Source organism: Chlamydotis macqueenii, chromosome 1, assembly GCF_036417535.1.
Source record: "Chlamydotis macqueenii isolate bChlMac1 chromosome 1, bChlMac1.mat, whole genome shotgun sequence".
Taxonomy (NCBI): Eukaryota; Metazoa; Chordata; class Aves; order Otidiformes; family Otididae; genus Chlamydotis; species Chlamydotis macqueenii.
The window spans coordinates 183,072,448-183,094,784 of NC_141556.1; positions in this window are offsets into that span (position 1 = coordinate 183,072,448).

The window sequence follows — 22,337 nt, forward strand, 5'->3', positions numbered from 1 at the left end:
AGATTCCTACTGGCTTTCTCCCCTCCAGTACCTGAGTGTCGCAGATGGGAAGGACATTGTGGAAAGCCTCCCTCTAATTTCAGTTCAGCTGCTGGCTATGGCTGAAATGGCAGGAAAATTCTTTCTGAGCCCTGGGCTGGGGCACAGCCAGAGCAGATAAAGCACTAGCAAGCCTCTGTTAAGTCTGCACACATGGTAGTTTATCAAACCCTCATAACCTAGCCCCATGTAGGCACGATTTTTTGTTTTCTTAACGACACTGGGCAAGTCATTGAGCAAGAGGAAGCCTCGCTGTAAAATCTGAACACCTATAGCAGAACAGCACAAAAGCCTTCTTGGGGGATCATGCAGAGAAATCAGTGTCTTTTTGCCTAGCCCCATTCACAGAAATCGTTGATACTTTTTCAATGAAATTGTGTATATGTGTGTGTGTGTGTGTATATATATAAACAGCCTGAAGAAGACACTCAGAATGGGAAATTTCAGTCTAAATAAAAAAAATTTGCAAAGGGCAGCTAAATCCTGTGGCAGGTTAGGCTGAACTGTACTTTATCTACTCTGCTTGTGTTGCTTTTATTCAATTTATCTGTCTAGACTAGCCTCTTCTTCTGTGCTGAACAAGTCTCTTTAAAGGAACACTGAATTCTTCTGAATGTGTAGTACAAAAATAAAACATTAAAGAAGAGAGCATTTTAGGCTGACTGCTTAAATACGGTGTCTCTTTCTTCTTTAAATAAATAAACAGAACAGTCCTGTTACCTTTATTCCAACTACATCTTTTCTCTGTTTGTTTACTCACTATAAAATGCATTAAAAGGACATGCGATGCTGATGGGTCACATGATCCCAACCCAATCAATTAGCAGCTTTTAAAGATGACTCATTGTTTTTTCTGTAACATAAAACAGAAGTACACAGTGAAAGTCCTAAAACAGCCTTTTAGAAAAACTTCAGAGATTTATTTTTCCATTTGTGGTTTCGCTTCTTAATCTTTCTCCAAATCTTCAAACGCAGACCGTGATGAGCTGACACAGGGTGTGCATGCAGCAGGCTTTTCCTCTTGCTGCCGCTCCTATTGCTGCTTCACCTCATCTACAAGTACAATTTTAGGGTATACATCTGATTCCCCACTCCTTGTCCTGAAACAGCTAGGTTCACCCAGCAAGCCTCAACTTTTGTACAAACAGCCTCTTTTATGTCAGCGAAGGACTTTCATAAGCAGCAAACAATTTCTTTTGTGTGAGTCTGCAGACCAACTCTTTGTTTTTGTTGTATATTTTGGGATGTATTAATTCATGTCAAATCTGTATCTGACTTATGCTTTCAGACGCAAAGAACCTGCAAAAAGGCTGCACTGAAATAAGCCCTCCCCATTTCATGTTATGTTGATGGTATTCCATTTTAATTCAGAAGGCTTGAAAAGAGGCTTTCTTGATTGTCACTTTGTATTAGTTTAACTGCAAGTCTTGGAACCTATCTTACATTACATTTTCAGCCCTGAAAATTCACTACAAAGTTATATGTCAAAAACCAAACAAACCAACAAACAAAACAAAGAAAGAAAACAAACAAACAAACAAAACCAAACAAGAACCCCCTCTCTCAAAAAAGACAAAAATAAACTGGAACAAAAAGGCATCCCGCCACAATGTGGCTCTTTCTAACAGGACCAGTTGCCTTCTACATAACTAAATATAGGAAAAAATATGCCTTTCCCACGTCTCCTTTCAGACTTCTATAATTCTTAATCACTAACTTCCTTTTTTTTTTTTTTTTGTAGACACACTAAAAATCCACATTGAATCCAAGGAATGGAATAGAGAAAGACTTACTAAGCAGTGGTAGGCTTCAGATATGTTTTCGCACATGAAGAAGAGGAAAACAGTCCTTGACAGGGAAAGAGCTTACACAGCTTACTTTGGACAGAATAAAGGAGGACTGCATGTTCAGCACTCCAGTTGCTCAAAAGTCTCTGGACTGAAATCCACATGAGTGAAGGAAAATACTGCCTGGGCCTTCCCCCAACCCTTTTCTCCTCATACTTCTTTTGGAGAGCCCAATGCATTGCCCTGCCAGAGCGGCCCGTTGTGGCCTCACACGCTTTGTGTGTTTGCTTCAATCTAATGAAGAAAGTTTCTCACTGAGCTGCACCATCAATCATCTCCTCCTGGAAATTATATGTACTTTATATTCTGCATGAGAAGCAGAGAATTAATAATTCCTTGGTTCATCTGTTAAAATATTTATTCTCAAAGTTCTTTCTACCCTCTCTTTTTCGTAGATACAGCAGTGAGTGATGAAAAGATCTGTTCTATATTAAGGTCTTTTTCAAGTAATCCAGAAATCTACATTATAATAAAATATTGTTTTCCTGTGGTGAAGGCTCCTGAATCTCAAAGTACAACACATCTTTTCAGCTGCCATAGGTGTGCATACAGAGCTGACTAATTAGACATTAACAAGCGTATTTTGCCTGAATCTATTAGCACAGTCTGAACCTGACTCTTTCTGCTAGCAGTCTTGGTGCTGCCATCCCTGAGCTGAAGTGTGAGCTGCTGATTACGGGGACATAGGTCTGAAATAATGGAAGTATCTTCTTTTCACTCAAAGACTGATCCTGCTGATCACCTTCCCCTGCTCAATAGATGAACCATATTTTTTATCCAATATGTGGATGCTTTACACAGGGGAAGCAAAACTGCAGTGTTTTAAGGTGATTTGTATTACTAGCTAAACACGCAAATGAGGAGCTTGGAGGAAAAGAGGTACCAAAGGAAAAACACAAGTTGTGATTTAGGCTGAGACAAGGGTGTTGGATGGCAGGTACTCTCAGCAATATTTGGAAGGAAAATGCAAAACATTTTGTCTCTGCAGAAATCTCAGATTCATTAAGCTGCTCAGGAGAGATCAGAAAGCTGACTTTGTTCACTGGGAAGGGCCTTGTGGCTTTACAAAAGGGGTTGGTTTGGTCTCTTCCAAGACAATGATTTGTGAAGGTACATTGTCTTCTGCCTCATGTCAAAGACTTCTTCCTTGCTGGTGGTGCTCAAGGCTCAGACTGCACTTGTGGCTTCCCCACAATCCATCTACAGAGCTGGAGTCCACCTTGCCCAGCACTTCGATGTCTTGACTAGAGCAGGGTGACAGATTAACCTCCACAGCTGTTTTCCTGCTGATCTAAGCAGTGAATTTTCCTATTATCCAAGCACCTAAGGGGGTGAAGGAGGTTGTATTTTTCCTCAAAGTGTCTGGCCTTGTTTCTTCACCTACCTCTGTAGCCTTATCCCAATAAGATTACTTGATATTTTTTGATTAAATGAACACAGAAGCACTTTAAACAGGAATTCTTGGAAAATATCTCATTGACAGTATTTGTTCCAGTAAATTGTTTCCCTTAAGAGCAGATATGATGGTGTTATTTGCTTACTTGCAGGCATCTATCAATACCTGAACTGTCTGCATTCCACTCTGTTCATAGCCTTTGCAGAGAAATGGTAGCTTCTAGGTGTGATTTACTTCACACTAGCACAGATGGCTGCCTGTGGTTAGAGGAATTGCTCTCTATACACACCAATTTTTTTCCAGGGCCTAGGGAGGGAGAATAAGACAACTCTCCCTAGATGACTACATAGGCAAATGTCTAGGGTTAAGTCCGTGAAACCCACCCAGGTTGTCCTCCTGTTTATACAGAATTTGTAACAGCAGAGCTGTGATTTGTCAGCTTGAGCTCCCAAGGCACTATTATCCTCTAGCCCATCAGCTCTGATAATGATGCTGGGAGAAGCACACACAGAGAAAAGGAGCTCTTCTACAAATCTGAATTTCTGAGATGTTTTTGCCTGAGTGATCAATCTCTCACTTCTAAAAAAAAATTCTCCATCTTGCCAATATTGAGGATACTGTTAAAGCTGGCTCATCTGGTGAGGTGGTGAGGAGATCAACCTCTTATGCTTAATGCTGTCGGTGATCTGCAGGGAACAGCACTAATTGCCTGTGGTCATAGAAGGTTCTTCCCTAGCAAGTGAAGATGGACTTGATCTCTGGCCGCTCAGGCTCCCAGCATGGTGACCACTTGGTAAAGCAGAGAATGTTCAGCAAGAGTGGAAGACCCTTCTGTGATAGCTCAGTGTAATGGTGTCCTAGAGAGGTGGCTCAAAAGAGACCCACTTATCTTCTCACTCTCGTACACTAGTGCAGTTAATCTGCTTCCTTGCAGCAGAAGAAAGCAATGTGAGGTCCTGCTGATTTTGTTGCCAGATGAAGGGGGTCAGGTCTCTCTTGTGTGTGGTTATGAGCAGGAGTCTCCCTTTTTCTCTTTTTACTGTCTGCTTTTCCACTGGGCCACCTTTGAAGATGCATTTCTCTGTGGTAACACAGGTCCTGTCCAGTGAGATTGAGCAAGTTCTTTGATTCTTTGACCAAGTATTTTATTTCTGGGATGCTAAACATCCAATGAAGTTGTCCAATGGTACTTCCATCTAGTTTTTGTTTGTTTGTTTGTTTTGTTATGTGTTTGGGTTTTTTTGTTTTCTTTAATAAGGTATTCCCTTTATAAGCAGAACGTAACATTCTAGGAGGAGAAGCGCACTTTCCCAGGAAGAGCTGCTGGCAGCATCTCCAACACCTTCAAGGAATGATGAATTCAATACTATACGTGTGCATGGCATAGGGTGTTTTATTACCCCTTTGTGAATTTGGAGCCTATGTATTAATCATCACCTAGAAGCAAGAAGAAAATTGTTAAGAGTCTCTTGAGGTGAAGGCTGTGTGTAAAGTAGTTGAGGGCTTTGTGGTATATTGTAGTGGTTTGGAAGCTGAATTAACCTGCATTCTATTTTTTTTTTCTTTGTCACAACCAACCGTGGCTATAGAAATTGATTTCTTACAGTAGAAAAAGAAAAGGAGAGTTTTATATATTTCCTACCAGATCTAAGTGAAGAGAGCTGTAATTTTTCATCCTTTTGGCATGGTGATATAGGATTAGGAGCATTTGACCTATGTCATTTGTGGACTCTGATGGGCTTTTTATTCAAATTCTTTGGCATTTACCTTAACACTGATATGCACTTTTAATAGTGGAAAGCAGAGTTCTGGCCTGGCAGAAAAAATCGATTTTTTTTTTTTTTTTTTTTCGCTGTGATCCAAGGATTATCTTTAATCTCATCCATGTACCTGCAAGTAGACAAGTAGCTGAGATAGTGTGCAGAATCCAAGACTTTCACATGAAGAGCTATGCTTTTGCCTCCTGGTTATTGGGAGGGAGAAGACAAAAAAACCACCACCTAAAGCAAAAAACACAAATAATCATGGTATGTTTGTTAAGAACATGAAATGTAATACAAAAGCAGCAGGTCAAAACAAATGTTCTGGTCCTGGATACTGATTCCAATGCTGATGAGAACTGGAGGCTTAGGGAAGAGTGTAAGAGAGGGCAAGCAATTTTTGTGTTTTCCCCTAATACTTTCTCAGCCTTCACTGTCTTTATAGTTAGAAATTTTCTGAGCCTGCCCAGGGTTTGCTGACCTTCAGTGGACTTCCTCAATCTTTTCAGTCTTCCTTGGAACCTATATACACTTTCTGGATCTACAATTCCTTTGTCAAGGAATCCTGCCTATAATGAACCATCTCCTTCTGTTTATTTTGAATTTGTTTCCTATTACTGTTATTTGATGTCCTTTAGTCCTACTATTAAATTTTGGCGTAAATGTGAAGTTACAGGTCCAGCCATGGTTAGTTTTGTGTGGAAGGATTGTTCAGAATGCCAATTCAGGGGCATTTTAACCAATCAAATGCTACAAGTACTTGTAATTTTATTTTCTTTCCAAATATGTTTTGGTGTGCTGTTCTGGACCATTCCATCACAAAACAAACCCTATGCCTAATTACTTGCATTTACCCCTTTTGCTTGCATGTTGTGGTAGTCTTTTACATGAATCAGGATTATACTTTTGTTTGCATAGCTCGGAGAGCTGTGTTAACATGACACCAATCTAATGTCTTCAACTGCTTGAGGGAAAAGAACCCACAAGTCAGGCCAAACATGTTGGTTGATTGACTGATGGCAATAAAAGCCTCGTATGGGGCTACCGCAAAGTTCAGATGGTTTGGCGAGGCCCTCTCAGCTATATTGTCTCACATTTCTCTCCAATTGTCTGTGAACAGACAATTTAATGAATGCCTGGTCAAACGTGTCCTCTATGGAGAGTGGTGCTTCTGTCCCCATGCCTCCATGTTGTGTTTTGCCACACAAGAAAAAACAGCCCAGGCATTGCAAAGCAGAGTCATCATCATTGCAAGAGAGCATGGGAAACCAGAATGGCAAATTAGGTCGCAGCTTTTTAAGAACATTTCTTCTTCATCAGCCCTAATGCTCTTTTTCATAAATTAAGCTATAAACTCTCATTCATGTAAGTTGGAACACAAGAATTAGTTACTTTTTTAAAAAGGAATTAATAGTATTCTCAAACATGTGAAGCTCAGGGAGGATGGTCAATTAGTTGTCTGAAAAGAATTTGCTCATAAATAGGATATGGGAAAGTTTTCAAAGCTAATCTACCTGGGTGCCTATGGGTCACATTTCCAAAATCATTTGGATGCCTAAAAGCACAAAAAATTCCACCCCAAGAGTTATTCTCCATCTTTTGGCACACAGAGGTACTGGACAATTAGTGTTATCATGCTCTGGAAAGAGAGAGCCTGGCTGAAAGGCCAGGCTGCAGGACTGGAAGTCGAGTTGTGGTTTCTTTCTCTGTCAGCCACTGACATTGTCCTCCAGTGTTAAAATAGACCATAAACTTATCACACCCCCTCTCGCACCTCATTTCTCCACATTTGTAAACAAGGTACAATTTTGCTCACTTTCAGAAAGTGCTTTAGGGTCAGGGACTGATAAAAAGTGACTATTCTCATTCTAGGGCAAGGCTTGAGTTTGTTGTCCAAGGTGTTACTGTTTCTGCTGACCTTGCCTGCAGATATGCTAAATTGTGAGTTACTGCTAACTGTGATAAGGCTTCTCTGGTGTGAACAAATGTTCATTAGGAACTTAACTGAAGCAATTGCTTCAGTTTAAATAGCTTAAGAGTGATCCGCTGAATGCAGATTAGGCTGCAGATCCTGTAGCATGGTTGGTATCAATGCTGAATATACAGAGTTTACATTGTCCCTAATCCGTTCATTCTTCTCCCCTTGCTGTGGAAAGTCTTTCCGTCTTGAAAAATACTGATTATAGCACCTTAGTTTTCTTGGTATGTGTGCACTCCTCAGGATTAGCTAGGACTTCTTGCAAAGAAACTCCTACTGTTGCAGAAAACTTGTGTTGTGGGTATGCAAACTGAATGCATGTATATAGTTATGGAATTAGAGATTGCCATCACAGGATTGTTTAGAAAATGGACAGATTAGGGAAGTTTTAAACTTTTAACTAAATCCATTCATTAAGGGCACCCTTTGTGCTCGTGGCTGAGTCCCACATGTTGTTTAACATCATCACTGTGCATACAGAGCTGTTGGTCTTTAACAGGCATATTGTAAATCAGCTGTGAGTACACGACACTGTGGAGATGATGCCTCACAGTTGGCACTGGTGGCTGTGGTATTTGGTGGTGCCTAGTTGTTGAGGTTGAGTCATCAGATTTGAGAGCTCATTGATGAGAGAAACCAGAACTGAAGTAGGCTTGTCTTCTTTCTTCTCTGATTTTTTCTTCTTTATGCCTGATGATTTTATGCTATTTCCTACTCTCAAAGAGAAGGAACTCATCCGCTCCCAGTATAACTTTTCTTGCTTTTGGCTTTGCCAGTCATGTGTTTGGCAAGATGTCCTGACTATTTGCAGTCATTTGTGCTTATCTCATCCTCTGTCTGGCAACTTTAGTTACTTGGATGCCACCTACCTGTAACTACACCCATCTTTGGTAGTCATGTTGCTCACGTACTTATGCAAAATGCTTCTACATTGCATCTTGCTGTGCCTTGAGTGCTACAAGATACTTACATTCTGTAGTTACATCATCCTTGTACATATCTGGGTTGAAGGCAGATTAATATTAATTATATTCTGATTAATACATTTGTAATTTCTAGGTGTCACAGACCTCTGTTTTGCTACACCTGCATATTTGCAATGTTTTCACCTTTCTGACCTGTCTTTCAGTGGCACAGCAGGCTCGTAGCCTTTGCTCTCTTACTGTCTGCACACTGGTGGCCACACTGCATGATTACCTTGTAAAGCAGATGGCTTTTTCTGCAGATATTGACTTTGCAATAGCCTGCTGGGGAAGAAAAGGAACTGTATTCAATGACTAATAAGACTTTTCATAATCTACCTCAAGGACACAGAATTCTTTGTCTTTTCTAGGGAATGCAATTCTGACAAAAAATTAGGTCAAGGAGTGGGCCACATCTCTGGCAGTATGATGTAGTATCATTTGTAGAAATGATACTTGGATTAACTGGTCAGTTTGCTGCTTCCCCTTTGAACTCATCCTGTCACTTTTATTTGGAAAGCTGCATTCCTTGGTGGATAGAAGGTTGGAAGAATGAGAGTGAGATCCTCGTTGACTTTCTCCCAAGCTCTGCTACCATCTTCCCTCACTGCAGCCGTTATTAAAATACTGGGATAACAGTCAGCCAGGAAAAAAGTACATTTTGTGTGAAACATCATTTTGTCTTGGTATGGTTGATGTTCCTTGAGATAATTACAGGGAAAATCATTGAATCTGAGGGAACATGGCTACCCCAGTGTTCAGTAAGATGAGTCTCTGGAGTGGCCTTGTGTCTGGTGCCCTCTGCTCCTTGGCAGCCCTCCTGGGTAGGACCACACCTCAGGAGGCCTAGAGACATGAAAAGGTATGTGCTGCCCATGCTAGATGTTTGCATTCCTAAGAGCAGATGATTTTGATCCCCAGGAAGCTCTTGACCCACTTCTACTCTTAGCTTGCTCAGACTCTCAGTTTACTCATGAAGGAGGAAATCTGACATCTGCTTTATAGAGAATGCTTAGGTAAAGAAGGCAGCTGCTCTTTATATGATATGTGTAATCATCCTCTGAGATTGTGCTGGATAATGGGATGACTGAAATGATAACTGAATTTCTGCTAGTGTCCTCATTCTTCCTAACTGATGAGGTGTTTTATCATCACCTGGATGAGTCAAGTAAGCGTAAAGCACCTTGGAATAGGAGCTTGCCAGTAACTGATGGAGTCAAAAGCAATAGGAGTACTTACAACGAAGGAAAACAAAGTGAAAATGTTTGCCTTTGGAGAACAGAGTCATAGATCATGTTGAGAACTTAGACAAATCTAACCGTGATAGCAAGGGTGGTTTTTAATTTAACAAAGTGTCATCCTATGAAGTTCACAAATTGGTGCTCCACCTCCTGGGCCCAATGACGCACTCACGAGCTCTCCCTGTGATTTCAGCCTCGTGGCTCTATTGCAGTTCATTGAACTGGCCATTTAACTACTTTAATATTAAAAACATTCAATTAACTTTCCTTGGATCTATCTGGCACTAAGAAAGGAAAAATTCTAGGTTTTAAAATGTATGACTTGGCATGATTAAATGGTGACATGAATAATGTTTTAATGAGTGATTTGTAATTATTTAATAATTAAAGAGGTCTTATGAATACTCTGGAATACCCCATGGAAAATCTAAATGGTATGCTGATTTCATCAAGCATTCAAATCTAATCAGAATAGGTCTGCATTTTAGTATGAGATCTTGATTTTTCCATGCAAAAGATTTTTCTGCACTAATGGATTGTAGCTGAACTCTATTCCAAGTCCTGCAGCAGCTAGTCAGGTTTCATCAGTGGTTCAGTGACAGATTGAGGCTGGATCAGTTTTGGTTTGTAAATGCAGATGAACGGTAGCCTCTTGCAGCAGGGAGATCGGTCCCATTCACTCCTGCCTGGAAAGAAATACAAAGGAAAACAAGAAGATGTGAAAAGGGAACTCTCTCACTCCTGACATGAAATCATTCAATCTCAGCTCAGTCTCTGGAAATCCAATTGTCTTTTAATTTGTGTTTCCATGGCATAGACATTGCAGCTTTGGGTAACATTTTATTAAGATGATGTTTTCTCTAACTAATCCTGGAACTACTCATCCCACAGGCATAGCAGAGGTTCAAGAGCACGGTAAACTATGTGAATCATAAATCATTCCAGGTTCTTCTTTGCTACAATACTCAGGGTCAGGCAAATATTTATGTTATAACAGCCTGTTGGCTGTTAATGAGTCCTCCAACAGCTCTGAAAAAGGATAACAGAGGCTTCTGGATGAAGTTTGTCAGAGATCCATCACTCCATTTAAAAAATGACCCCTGCAGGCGAAAAAAAAATAAAACTCCAAAATCTTAACAGAAACTGCAGGTTGCTATTAAATTCTGAAAGCAGTTTGGTATGCTTATATTTGCTGGCATGGAAGAAGGACTGAATGGGGACCCTCTTCCACATGGATGTCGATACAGTTATTGCTTATGGGGTTATCATTGTCCTACGGAGCTGCATGAATAATTCATTTTTAATTCCGTATTAGATTAATTTCACCTCATCTTCTCTTCATGAGTTGTCCTCAAATAAATTGTAATTTTCTTGAATATATTTATTATTCAGAACAGACTACAGCACTCATGAGTAATTCATTGCAGGTAAGTGACATTCAGAATTTGAGACACTCAGGATAGACATATAGGTCATTGTTGTGCCCTGTTACATGGCTAAAACTTACAGAATCAAGTTTCTAGTTCCAACGTGCATTTACAAATCTGAATTTCATTTGCTTTTACTATTCTACAATGCTAATTCTAAATTTACCATATCAGCAGTAGCTCCAGTAGATTCACTGGCTGGAATACTTGGAAGTAAGAAGATGTGCTGAATGAATTCATTAAAAGAATCTGAAAGAAAATATTCATGCAAGCTTTTTATAACACCAAGTCTAGTCTAGTGATCTGACAGTCTGCCAAACAGAGATTAAATAGAGAACTTATTATCCACCGTCCAGCTTCTCCTTTCAAATTTGTGCCTCAACTTTACTTCTTTAGATGATATAAATGGAATATGATATTGATCAGAGTTTATAACTTCAACTTCTTTTTTCTTAAAAATCCCATCTTCCCCTGTTCCCACCCTACAAAATCACTGAAAGATAAGAAAACTTAAGTTTTTGATAACTCCTTAGTTTTGTTGAGACTGAAAAGAATTTCCATGGATACAAGGGAAAACTATTCACTTGAAAACAAAAGCATTTTTTTATAGTAGAATTTCTTGATCAATTGAGTCATAACATTCTTTCAGCTGATGTTTGTTTTCATTTCTAGTCATGGAACTCTTGCCTTTTGGTAAGTTGCCCCCATCCAGAACTGGACTTCCTTCTGTCCCTGAGCAAATTTATGAAGGAAAGTATTTTCATTTGCACTGGTGATGCTAGTTAGGTGACAGCCTGCTCTTTCAGTCCAGTGGGTTTTCTGCACAGCAGAGAGGGTTAAACACAGGAGATGTGAAATGGTGACAGCTTTAAGAAGTAAGCAAAGGAAAAAAAGGAGCAAAATATTAGGGATTGGAAAGAGACAGGACCCTGAAAGAATGTTCAAGAAGGGGAAATTTAATAGAAGTGGAAATGTGAAGTCACAGGGAAATCCATGAAAGCTTGCATTTTTGAAGGGAGTGAAATCACAGATGGAAGAAGAGAGGGAAGGAGAGAAGAGTTCCTATAAAAAAAAAAAAGGCATAAATCCTGAACAGTGGGACCCAATAAGTTATTCTGTGATTGTAAGTTGGGCCTGGGGTGCAAGCAATTATATGGGCTTTCTGTACAGCCAGTAGAGAACAGGAGGTGTCTCCAGACTGTCATACACCCAGTGTAAGAAAAGCATTGAGGGGAGGTGGAATGAAGTAATTGTCACTAGAGAGCCCTACTGAACAGCCTAGCCTAGGTCCCTCCACATTTTTGACAGCTAAATTCAGGCAAAATGAACCTTACAGTGAAAAGAAGTATAAGAAGACAGGTGAGCAGAAATGGAGAGATCAGAAGGGCTTGTTCAAAATAATGCTATTTACAGTGCTTCTTTCTTGTATCCCCAGATAGCTTGGGAATGGAGTAAACAGGGACAGTTCTCTGTTCTGAGTCTCTCCAAACAGACTGGGTCCTCAAGAGTTTGCCTTTGCATTCAGTAGGGAAGGATACTCTTTCTTCTGCACCTTGATGCAAGAGCACACATTGTACTGGTGGTTAGACTTGGGGGAAAACTCTTCTCTTCACCATCCTGAAGCATTTAATTTTCATACACTCCTGTAGACATGGCTTACAAGGAATATGGCAAGGCAAACATTTATGGAAGCATTTGTGTTTGGTTTCTGAAAGATACAGCAAGTATTTTTGGTACAGGGCTTCCAGTTACAGGGCTCACCTGATATAATCTGAGTGGGTCACAAGGTGAAGTCAGTGTATCTTTTAGCAAGTATCTCTTGTGAAGTTGAAAAAGGGTTCACTATTCACAAGGGATTTGATAAATCACAGAAAGGTCCAGTCTGGTAGGTATTATGCTGTGTGTTTTGTGGGAAGTTGAGGGAGAAACCTCTCAACTATAACCCACCAGTTTTGTGTCCTGTTACAGCCAAGGATCCCCAGGAACATCCTTGACTTCTCTTCACTGGTGTATTATATATGCCTCATTTTACTGCATGAGGAAAATAGAGCCCATGTTCAAAACCCTTGACATAATAACAGAGACAGAGTGACATGAGAAAGGAACAGAAGCTTCAGAAGGTCCAAGTTCCAAACAAGCATTTGTTCCTTGCTGCTTGAGTGTGTCCTCTGGTGAGACAGAGTACAACTAACATCAACAGCAGCACTGAGCTGGATATCATATACTTTTGATCAACACTGATACACAAGAGAAGAAGAAGAAAGAGAGGAAAAAAGAGTACAAGAAAGACAACTATGGGAAGCAGAGAAGAAATTATGAATACTCCTGTTTTGAAGAAGCCAGTAGTTCAGCTTGTGTCCATGTCATTCTTTTTTGAGTAAGTAACAGCGACCTTTGTAACTAATCCAGCCTTTCTGACAGATTTTGGCAGGTCTATTTTGACAATGAGTCCTGGTGAGATGGATTAGGAATTACACTACATTCAGGATTAAGTTTGCCAAAGATTAGGGGCAAGAACCAGGCATTGCAATATTTAACTGTGGAGTACTCAACACCAGAAAGGAACATAGAATAAACACAAAAGGAAAGTCTCGCTTATCTTTCTGGAAGACAGAGTATTATCTCTCTATTATCTCTTCTGATTTAACTAAGCTGAGTTCAGCATTTCACAGGGACATTCAGTAAAGTAAAATGACAAAATGAAGGGCAAATGCTAGTAGATATTCAAGGTCTCACTTTTTTAGCCTTGTCTTAAAAAAAAAAAAGAACTTAAAATGTCTAAAACATCAGCATATGAAAAGCACTAATTTAGGAGTCTGATGCCATTTAGGTTGCAAGCAGAATTAGTTTGCTTCTGTCATTACAGGGTCCAGTGGGTGCAGCTGTGCTCCAGCAATCCATTTCAATGCCGGGTGCAATGCATCAGAGTTTGCAGACTCTGCTTTGGATCTGCCCCCTGGAAAGACATCAGCAGGTTGGGCAGGCCAGCCCTGAAAGGTGTTCGGGCCTTTGTGCATTCCCAAGACTCGGCAGCAAGTGGTTTGGCAGGCCTGGAGTGTAGTGTATTAGTCTGTCTTTGCTGGGGAAGGCCTGTCTCTGCAATAGTAATAGCGATTTCAGGCTGGTGCATCACGTTGCTTTAGAGAAGGAGAACAAAACAGTTCTGTCAGACCTGAATTAAGATGGATTTTTGTTGAAAGTTCTTGGAATTGATTTCTTTCCAGTTTCCTTCTTGGTAAGTAGTCAGCACAGTTGGGTTCAAACTTACAAAATATCATTGATTTCTCTCCCCAAACCACAGATGATTCAGCTTGTAATTTCCTCTACAATTATAGAGCAGGTCTCCTTAGAAACTGCTTGTATCCATTCAAAGTTTCATCTTGTGGAAACCACATTTCCCTTCTCTTTGGCCAGATGTGCTTGGCACGAGTCCAGACAAAAAAAGGGGGAGGAAGGTACGATAAATATTACCCTGCTCCCATTCCCTCTTTTCTGCTTCCAGAAAGGAGATTCACAGCATTACAGTTTCAACTCCTTCTGTGCTGTGGGATCTCAGACCATCCCAAGTGCTGGGGTGGGCTATGGGGTTGCTCATGGCTCAGCAACAGAAATGGCCGGCATGGTGCATAGCTTTTCTTCTCTAAGATAGGACAGGGTGCAACACAGAGGTCATGGTTTCTCTACCCTGATGCAGTGTCATGCCATCAAAGGCAGGTCAAGCCAAGCTGATTGCACAATTGGCTCAGCCTTGGCTGGCTGTCATGTGTTTCTTCTCATACACAACTTCAACAACACACAGGGGAAGTCTCCATCTTCTCTTGGCATCCACTGTGACCCTTAAAGGAACCCATTCTCCTGCAGGGAGTCCCTGTCATTGAAATTGCTTGGCTTCTGGGTTTGAGAGATAGGCTCAGATAAACCACAGGATCCAGTTAGGACAGATAAATCACAGGACCAAATGACAGTTTGCAGAGCTTTGCAGGAGGGAAGCTTGTACTGGGGCAAGGTCACACAGAGAGTGTCTCTATCCTCTGCTCTCCCCTCAGTACTTTTCTGAAAAGGTCAAGATAACATTAAATTCATTTTACATTTAGAAAAAAAAATCCCTGAGATCTTCTGCCTAAGTAACTGCAAAGTGGGTCTGTGCTGGCAATGGAGGCAAAACCAATCCCAGTTTGCCCATATTTTGATCTTCACTGTGCCACAAGAACTCCCCAGAGTGATTTTAATTTCAATCATTGCAGTGGCTGTGGATTGACACTTGAGCAAAAGATGTTGAAATCATATCTGCTGGGTGGAAAACTTACGTCTATACCAATAAAGAAATAGAGAAGGCATAAGGAAGAGATACAAATGAAAGTGATGCCTCTGTAGGATAGAAAGTTGCAGTTATGTATAAATGTGTTTCTACATAAAACATACACTTATGGGTGTGTATGTATAACTGGTGTAGATAAATATGTATGTGCACATATATACACTCACACACACATATGCGTAACAGCTATGAAGAGGTATTAAAATACACGAAGAATATTAAAATCCACCACCTTTCTAATAAAATGAGAAGAATCCAAGAAAAGATATGGCAGAAAAGAGAGATATATCAGTTTTACAGACCTGTGCTCTTCTTCCCTTTTATTCCTTCCTCCTTTTCTGTGCAGGGAGCGAAATCTTTGTCCTTGAGGTATTTATATTATGATAGCTTTTGCCAGCATGGTTCTTTGTTCTGGAAAATGAAAACACTGCCAGTATTATACACGAAATATTTTATTGTACGAGTGTTTTTCCTCAAACAGAGGTGGGTGGGACCTGGTCTTCCCAATATCTGTGTACATTGCTTTAAATGTCTTTGTGTATCAGGCCCATAATCTGAGCAATTCCTTGAGAAATCATATAAGTCCAGAGGGCAAACTCCTGTCCTAGAATGGGAAGCAGTATGGGACATAGCCAACACTCCAGTATTTCAGCCAGCCCTGTAAAGTTGTTTTCTGAGGCTAGACAGGTGTGAGCACGGAGATTTAATTTACATAATTCTGTATGTGTACTGTGGTGTGGATAGGTGCCCAGTCATCCCGGTGTCACCTGGAGGACAACATCCAACAGAGACTTTGGGTAAACTGTCCCTTTGGGAGAGGATTTTCACATAATGCCAGTATTGAGGTCTGTTGGTAAAATGATGTTATGGGACAGAGCTGAGAAGGTTTTCAAGTGCTATTAAATTTATGTAGGCTTCTATCAATTTCTTAAATCCTATTCAAACATCCTTGTGTACAACAAATAACTTCCCTGGTCCCCTAAAAAAAGCATTGATGCATAGAGCACGTTTGCACTGATGCATTTATTTTAAATCCAGATATTTAGTAAAGGGGTTGAAATGGCCTCCATTCTTCCTCTATACAAACATAGGCTACAAACACATCACTAGGCCCAGAGAAATCTTTTCCTTAAAATTACTCTTGACTCTTAATTGAGTGTGGGATATGTTTTGGTGAGGACATACTTTTTATAGACACCACAGGCTGGAATCCAGGTCTTCCCTAAGATGGGCAGTGTGGGTGGTTTTCAAAGGCTTGCTCAGCAGTCACTGAGATTTAAGTGTCCAGCAGATTTCTGGGACATTCTCTTGGAAGTTCACTCTGGGACATGTCCCCAAGCATGGTAGATGCCTTTTACAGACTACATAGGAGACTGAGATCTAAAATAACACCAGGAAACTCCTTCTAGGTGAGCTTCTCAATGCACTGCCTGCAAAACTGCACTTGACTTCAGAAAGCTGCTTTGGTCTTCCAATGCAAGATGCATTCTGCCTCTTGCGATGAGCTGCAGTGGATGACAATTATTGTGGTAGTGCTGCAGAACAAGGCGAAAAAAGTGACCAGAGATTTCTACTCACTCTTCAGTCTCACCACAAAACTTTGGTAGAAGATGTCATTTCTGAGTGCTTGCCATTTGCAAGCAGCAGTCTCTGCACTGCAGCTAGATGCATAATCCCTACAGATGCTGACACATTTCATCGCCTCTTTTTGTTTTGCTCTTGAATAATCTGCGAATTAACCATGATCATTCCTAGTGCATCCATTCCTTGGTACTATTCACTGCACACTTTTGACAAATAGTGCTTGGCTTGTCGACTCTTTGTGAACAGCCGTATTCCAAATATTCATGCAGATGCATATGCCATGTTGTACGCGTCTTTCTCCTGACTTGATGGAATTAATCCTCAGCAGTAGTGTTTCAAACTGTGAATTAAAAATGTTATTTCTATCTTGCAATACTTATTGGAAAGTTACAGTCTCACTCACTCATTTGCTACTGTGTTTGTGGTACAGAAAGTTACAGGGGTTCAGACTTCAATATTTTCAATATTTTCAACAGACTTCACAGCCCACAACCCCCCGATGAAAGTCAGTGGGACACTGTAATTCCATTTCATTAGGACTTAAGTGAAATGTTCCGCCTCTACCTTATTAGCACAGCTGAAGCTGCCTTATTTGAATCACAAAACATTTTCAGAGGATTTTGCTGGATCTGTTCTTTCTGCCTTCATGAAGATGTCTGTTTGCTGTCTAGTTCTCATAGCATGGACATGTTCTGCTTTCTCAAAGCCTGATGTTAGGATGCATGATACTACTCACTTGCACTCCATCTTTCAGCAGTCCTATGCATCCATGCAGAGATGGTTTTTGAAGGCTGGGCAGGGGTTTAACAGGGAGAATCAGAGCAGTCAGGTGCATTGCAAAACAGCAAAGATGTGGTCATCTGAAAGAAACAGCAGTGCGATGGCTGAAGTTGTGCAAAACACTTAGATCAGCTTCCAGAGCTCTCTGTCACACTTTCTGTCTCCTCTTCCTCTACCCCGGTGTTGCTAGGATATTTGTCAACAAAATGGAAATGATACTGTTCCCGGGGAGAAACAGAATTTAATATTAATACGGTCTCCTGTGGAAAAGCGAGAGTGAGTGAGAGCTGAATAGAGTTTGCTTTATATATGAAGTCTTTCATTCTGCAAGGTAACTCAAAGCACAGCGCTGTGAATTTAAAGCTACCAAGTCGGGTGGCTGTGTAGGCAAACCCAGCAGGCTTTGTGCGTTAAGCAGCAACGTGCCCTGCTGTAGCCATTAGGAGCAGTATCACTAACGAAGAAATAGGGGAGAAACGCTCATCAGAGTCTTTCTCAGTGGGCAGTATTTGATGAGTGCCACAAGAAGCTTTGAATACACAATGGGATGAAATCAGGTAGGATCACCTTGCTTTAAATGGACTCTGCGTTGTCTCTGTCTCTCCAGCCTCCTTTGGCTTCCCATTTATTTATATTCCTCCTCAAAATGAAGCTGTTCTGCTCTTCTCAGCAGTGGCTCCTATGTCCATGCTGCCCTCATTTCCAAACAAAGTAATATAATACAATTTAAAATGTCAGAATTCAATGATACAAAGCTCAAAACAAGCAGCTTTGTCTGTTTGTTTAAGTAATAACTCTATCTTTCAGTGACCTTTCTGTCATGTCTCATCATATTTGTCCTATGTCCTGATAATATGTCCTACCAGATGCTGCTATAAGTAGCTGGTGCTTTCCCACACTGCAATGCTGAAGCAACCCTGCGCAGCTCTGCGTGCTGGTGTACAGATACCACCACCTGGTCAAAAAATCCCAGCAAACAAGAGGCCACGGTTACTTCTGTTCTGCTCTGAGCTGCTGCTTTCCCTGTTTGTGACCAGGCATGTACAGACATAAGAGGAAGGAGGAGAGAAAGGACAGCAGAGCTGGGGAAAAATATGGTGTTTTGTTGATGCTTGCAGGATCCAAGGCAGATGGTCAGTCACAGATGGATGCTTTGGGCTGGCAGGTCAGCCACAACAGCTATCGCTCTGGTTGCTGGCTCCCTTCCCCCGTAAACTGTGTGGCCTGGTCATGTCCCTCTCTCTCTTTTTTTTTTTACAGATCTTTCCCAGTCTGGGCAGCTCTGGATGGCTCATAACATCTCGGTCTGTTGGCTGCAGTACAGTCAGTCTCAAGATGGCTGAAAAGCTGAGTGCAAGATGGAGAGAAAAGGCAGATAATGGAAGAGGAGCTTTGAGGGAGAGGAGACAGGAGGATTGTATATTTCTGGGTCCTTGCCCATCCAGTGTACGTGATTGGAAAGGGCTCCAGTGGGGATCTCATGGAGCTACTGTCATACTTCAGGTCCAAAAGGGCTTTGTTACTGGCGTGGAGCAGATGCACACTGGCCCTTGCCCTTTCTACAACTCCTTCCCTCTCCCATCCACTTGTCTTTTAATTTTTTTTAAGAAGCACAAAGGGAGACAGACTCATCCCTTCATTATCTTATCTCATTACTTCTGGTGCATCTTTTAATGAACTAATTTCTGACTCCAAGCAATCTCTACATATTCCTTGAGCTTTTCCAGCTGGAGGGTTTTATTGGTGTAATTCAATATCTTTCTCCTCCTTTTGCGTCTTTCCCATTTATGCTCTGTGCTCAAGACTAACAGAATATTTGTAAATCTGGTGTACACTTCCCTAGCTTCTATTCCCGAGTAGTGTAAGCTCGCCCATAGAAATCAACAACTGAACTTAAGGAATCTTCAGCTTTACGAACATATTAAAAATTGGCAAAAATGCTTTACTGGTTCTTTCTTGCTGGACCCATCCTTGGGCTCGTAGTCCCCAGCAGGTGAGGATCTGCAGTAGCATGACTCTACATGTTGGGACTTTGAGCTGCCATTTTTCAGGCTTTTGCCGTCTGCCACTCAAAAGTACCAATCCTCTTGGAGGTAACAAAGAGGGTCTCTAACAAGCCTTGCATCATGAAAATCTGTTCTCAATGGTTTTAAATGGTTAAAATCTTCCAATATAACCCTCACTCTGTAGTTTTCTTCCTTGTTTTTATTCTCTACTTCATTTAATAAAATCCTTCTGCAAGAGAAGAGTGGAAGGTGAAAAAAAAAAGAACAAACCCTTTCAAAGTCATGTGAAATTACTTTTGAATCACATGCAAATTCAGTCCTATTGTTCACAAATTGCTATATGCAGGCTTTCCTGACAGGTCCTGAAGCAAGGACAGAAGTGCTCTCTCTACAGCACCATGAAACTTTATGACAGCAAACCTGTGGGGAACACACTGTACCACCAATATGAGCTCCACTTCCAGCAGCAGAGCTCTCTGGAGAAGCACCTGTTGGCATTGTTATGCACATCGGTAACCTAAAGCACATCCATAACCTAAAGCAATTGGAGCCTGGAGGACAAAACTGAGGTTGGAGAGGCTTATGAGGAGAGGCTTACAGACTGTGCAGTCACTACACACACACACAAACACACACACAAGGCTAGGAGGACCTCAGGAAGCTTATGGCTATTGAACTGTGCCCTTCTTAGCAGAGATTATGACCAATGGGTATAGACAAGATGCTTCTTGCTTTTTATATGGATTTCTTCACTGAGAAAATGCTTTTCCCTTTCTGCAGTCATTAACTACAGAAGTGTTAAATGAAGACATCCAGAGAGTAATGTACCAATGGACTATTGGTTCTGTCTACCAAATTGCTTGGTAGTCATGACATTTAGTCAGCCATTATGTCTTTTGTCTCCATATTCTGCAGCTCCTTGAAATCTGGGAACTCTGGGATTTGTGGCACCGTTAAAGTAAGGTTGCAGCCTTTTCCTGAAAGAGCACAACCAGCAGCACCTCCTGGAGACATGCAATGGCATTCCCAAGCGTAGCATGAGTTCAATGAATACCAAAAGTTTTATTATCAGCCAAGGATGATTAGGTCCCAGACAATGAAAGATTATTTTAGCATGAAACTAACTTCAATTGCACTGTTTAGATTTCTAGGGTGAGATTTTGGCCTAAAAAGCACTGAAAGAAAGCGAGAGGTGCTGAATGTAGACAAACAGTTTCCTTCTCTTCTCTGAGCTCGTAGCCCTGATATACCAGACAGGATTGCTGCTGTTCTCACTAATCCTGGCAGGAGTAGCGTCACATCACCAGGTGATGTCAACTGCCAACAGAAGGCTCAGCAGCTCCAGCTCTTCGTTATGAATGATACCTTCAGACTCCATCACTCACACTTGGCAAAGGCCGGTCAGTTTTACAACCTTCTACTGCTTTGGCCAGTGCTGCTGCAATGGACTGCACATGTGTATTCATCTGACAATGGATTTATTTTCACTTCTCCCACCTGTCATCCAGGTGACATTACACAAGAAGTAGTCAGGTTTTCACCTCTCCTTCTTGGACCATGCTTGTGAGAGATCCCCCAAGACAGTCTCAGCTAGAAAGAGCGCTTCGGTTGAGAGAGTTCAGCTGGGTGTGAATCAGATGGATTGTACAGACCTAAATATCTCAGGAAAAGAGAACTGATCATCACTTTCTGTTGGAGTAAGACTGGTGGATATAATATTAAAGTGGTACTAACCTGTATTATTTCCCTTTGTCCTATCAACATCCAGGAATTCATGTAGATTAAGTCCTGTCAGGTGCACATCGTGTATTCTTGTCCTCTACCTCCATGCTAAAACATTAAAATGTACCCAGCTTAAAAAAAAAAAACAACATAAAGAATCCAGGTTGCTTTTTTTTTGAACTGTGTGTTGATGTGAGTGATAGGTGAAAAGAGAGATTTGTGATAGGAACAGTCCAGAAATAGCTTATAAAAGATAGCATAAAACTGTTCCCATCTGGCCATGGCAATGATTTAGGCTAGGATTTTTAAAGGCACCTGATGTAATGAAGTATCCAAAACCAGAATGCTTTGCCAGATTCCAGTACTTTAATGTGGGATGAAGAGCATCACTGCATGGCCCACATCTAAAATGCTCCACTTTGCTGACTTTCTGGGGTTTTTTTTTTGCTGACTGGCTTTGTTTCTGTTTGGAAGGAAAATGACTTGAATGAGACCAATGTTTTTGCTTTCTCTCTACTCTCTCAATCAGCTGTAGTTGTAGAAGCAATACTTCAGTCTATTTGCTCCCATTTCCTTCAATGTGCATCAAAATGTCTACTTTGGCTTTGCAGATATATAGACATGCTAACTGGCCGTTCTGCTCCATCATTCTCTGGGGAACTTTTATCCCTTTAACAGCGATTTAAAAACCAAGATTCTACCTGAAACAAGCAAGGAACAATTAAGACTCTTCATCCCACTTCTACAGCCTTAGACAAGGCACCAGTGATCTTACCCTATGCTTGGACCCCTTGAACAACACATCAGCCTACCTAATTATTCTGAGAAGCAACAAGGACGGGGATGAAGCAAAGGAACTCTACCGTTTGGTGAGGTGTCAAACCTTCTTTCAGGTTTAGTATGTGCCCTCGATGGACTGTCTCCCAGAGGAGGATATGAAGCAGAGGATGGGGTACATATGTTCCTGGCAGAAGCATGTTGGGCTTAAGAAGCACAAAGCCAGCACTGCTGGTGCCTTTTTTTGCTGCTGTTCTTGAACTATGAGGGGGACGTACCTGAGGGTTGCACTAGTTGGCACTTTTTCTGCAAACTGAACTGACCCAACTACAGTTAGTCCAAAAGTTTCCATCTAGGTTGTTTTTCAGAGGAAATTTGGGGTTTCAACTAAGAAAAAGCTCTTTTTTTTTTTTCCAAAGAAAACCTTTAACTTAGGAAGTGTAATCTTAGTTTAGAAGGCAGAAAAATTGAAATTGAAATTGAAAAGTAAATGCTTTCCA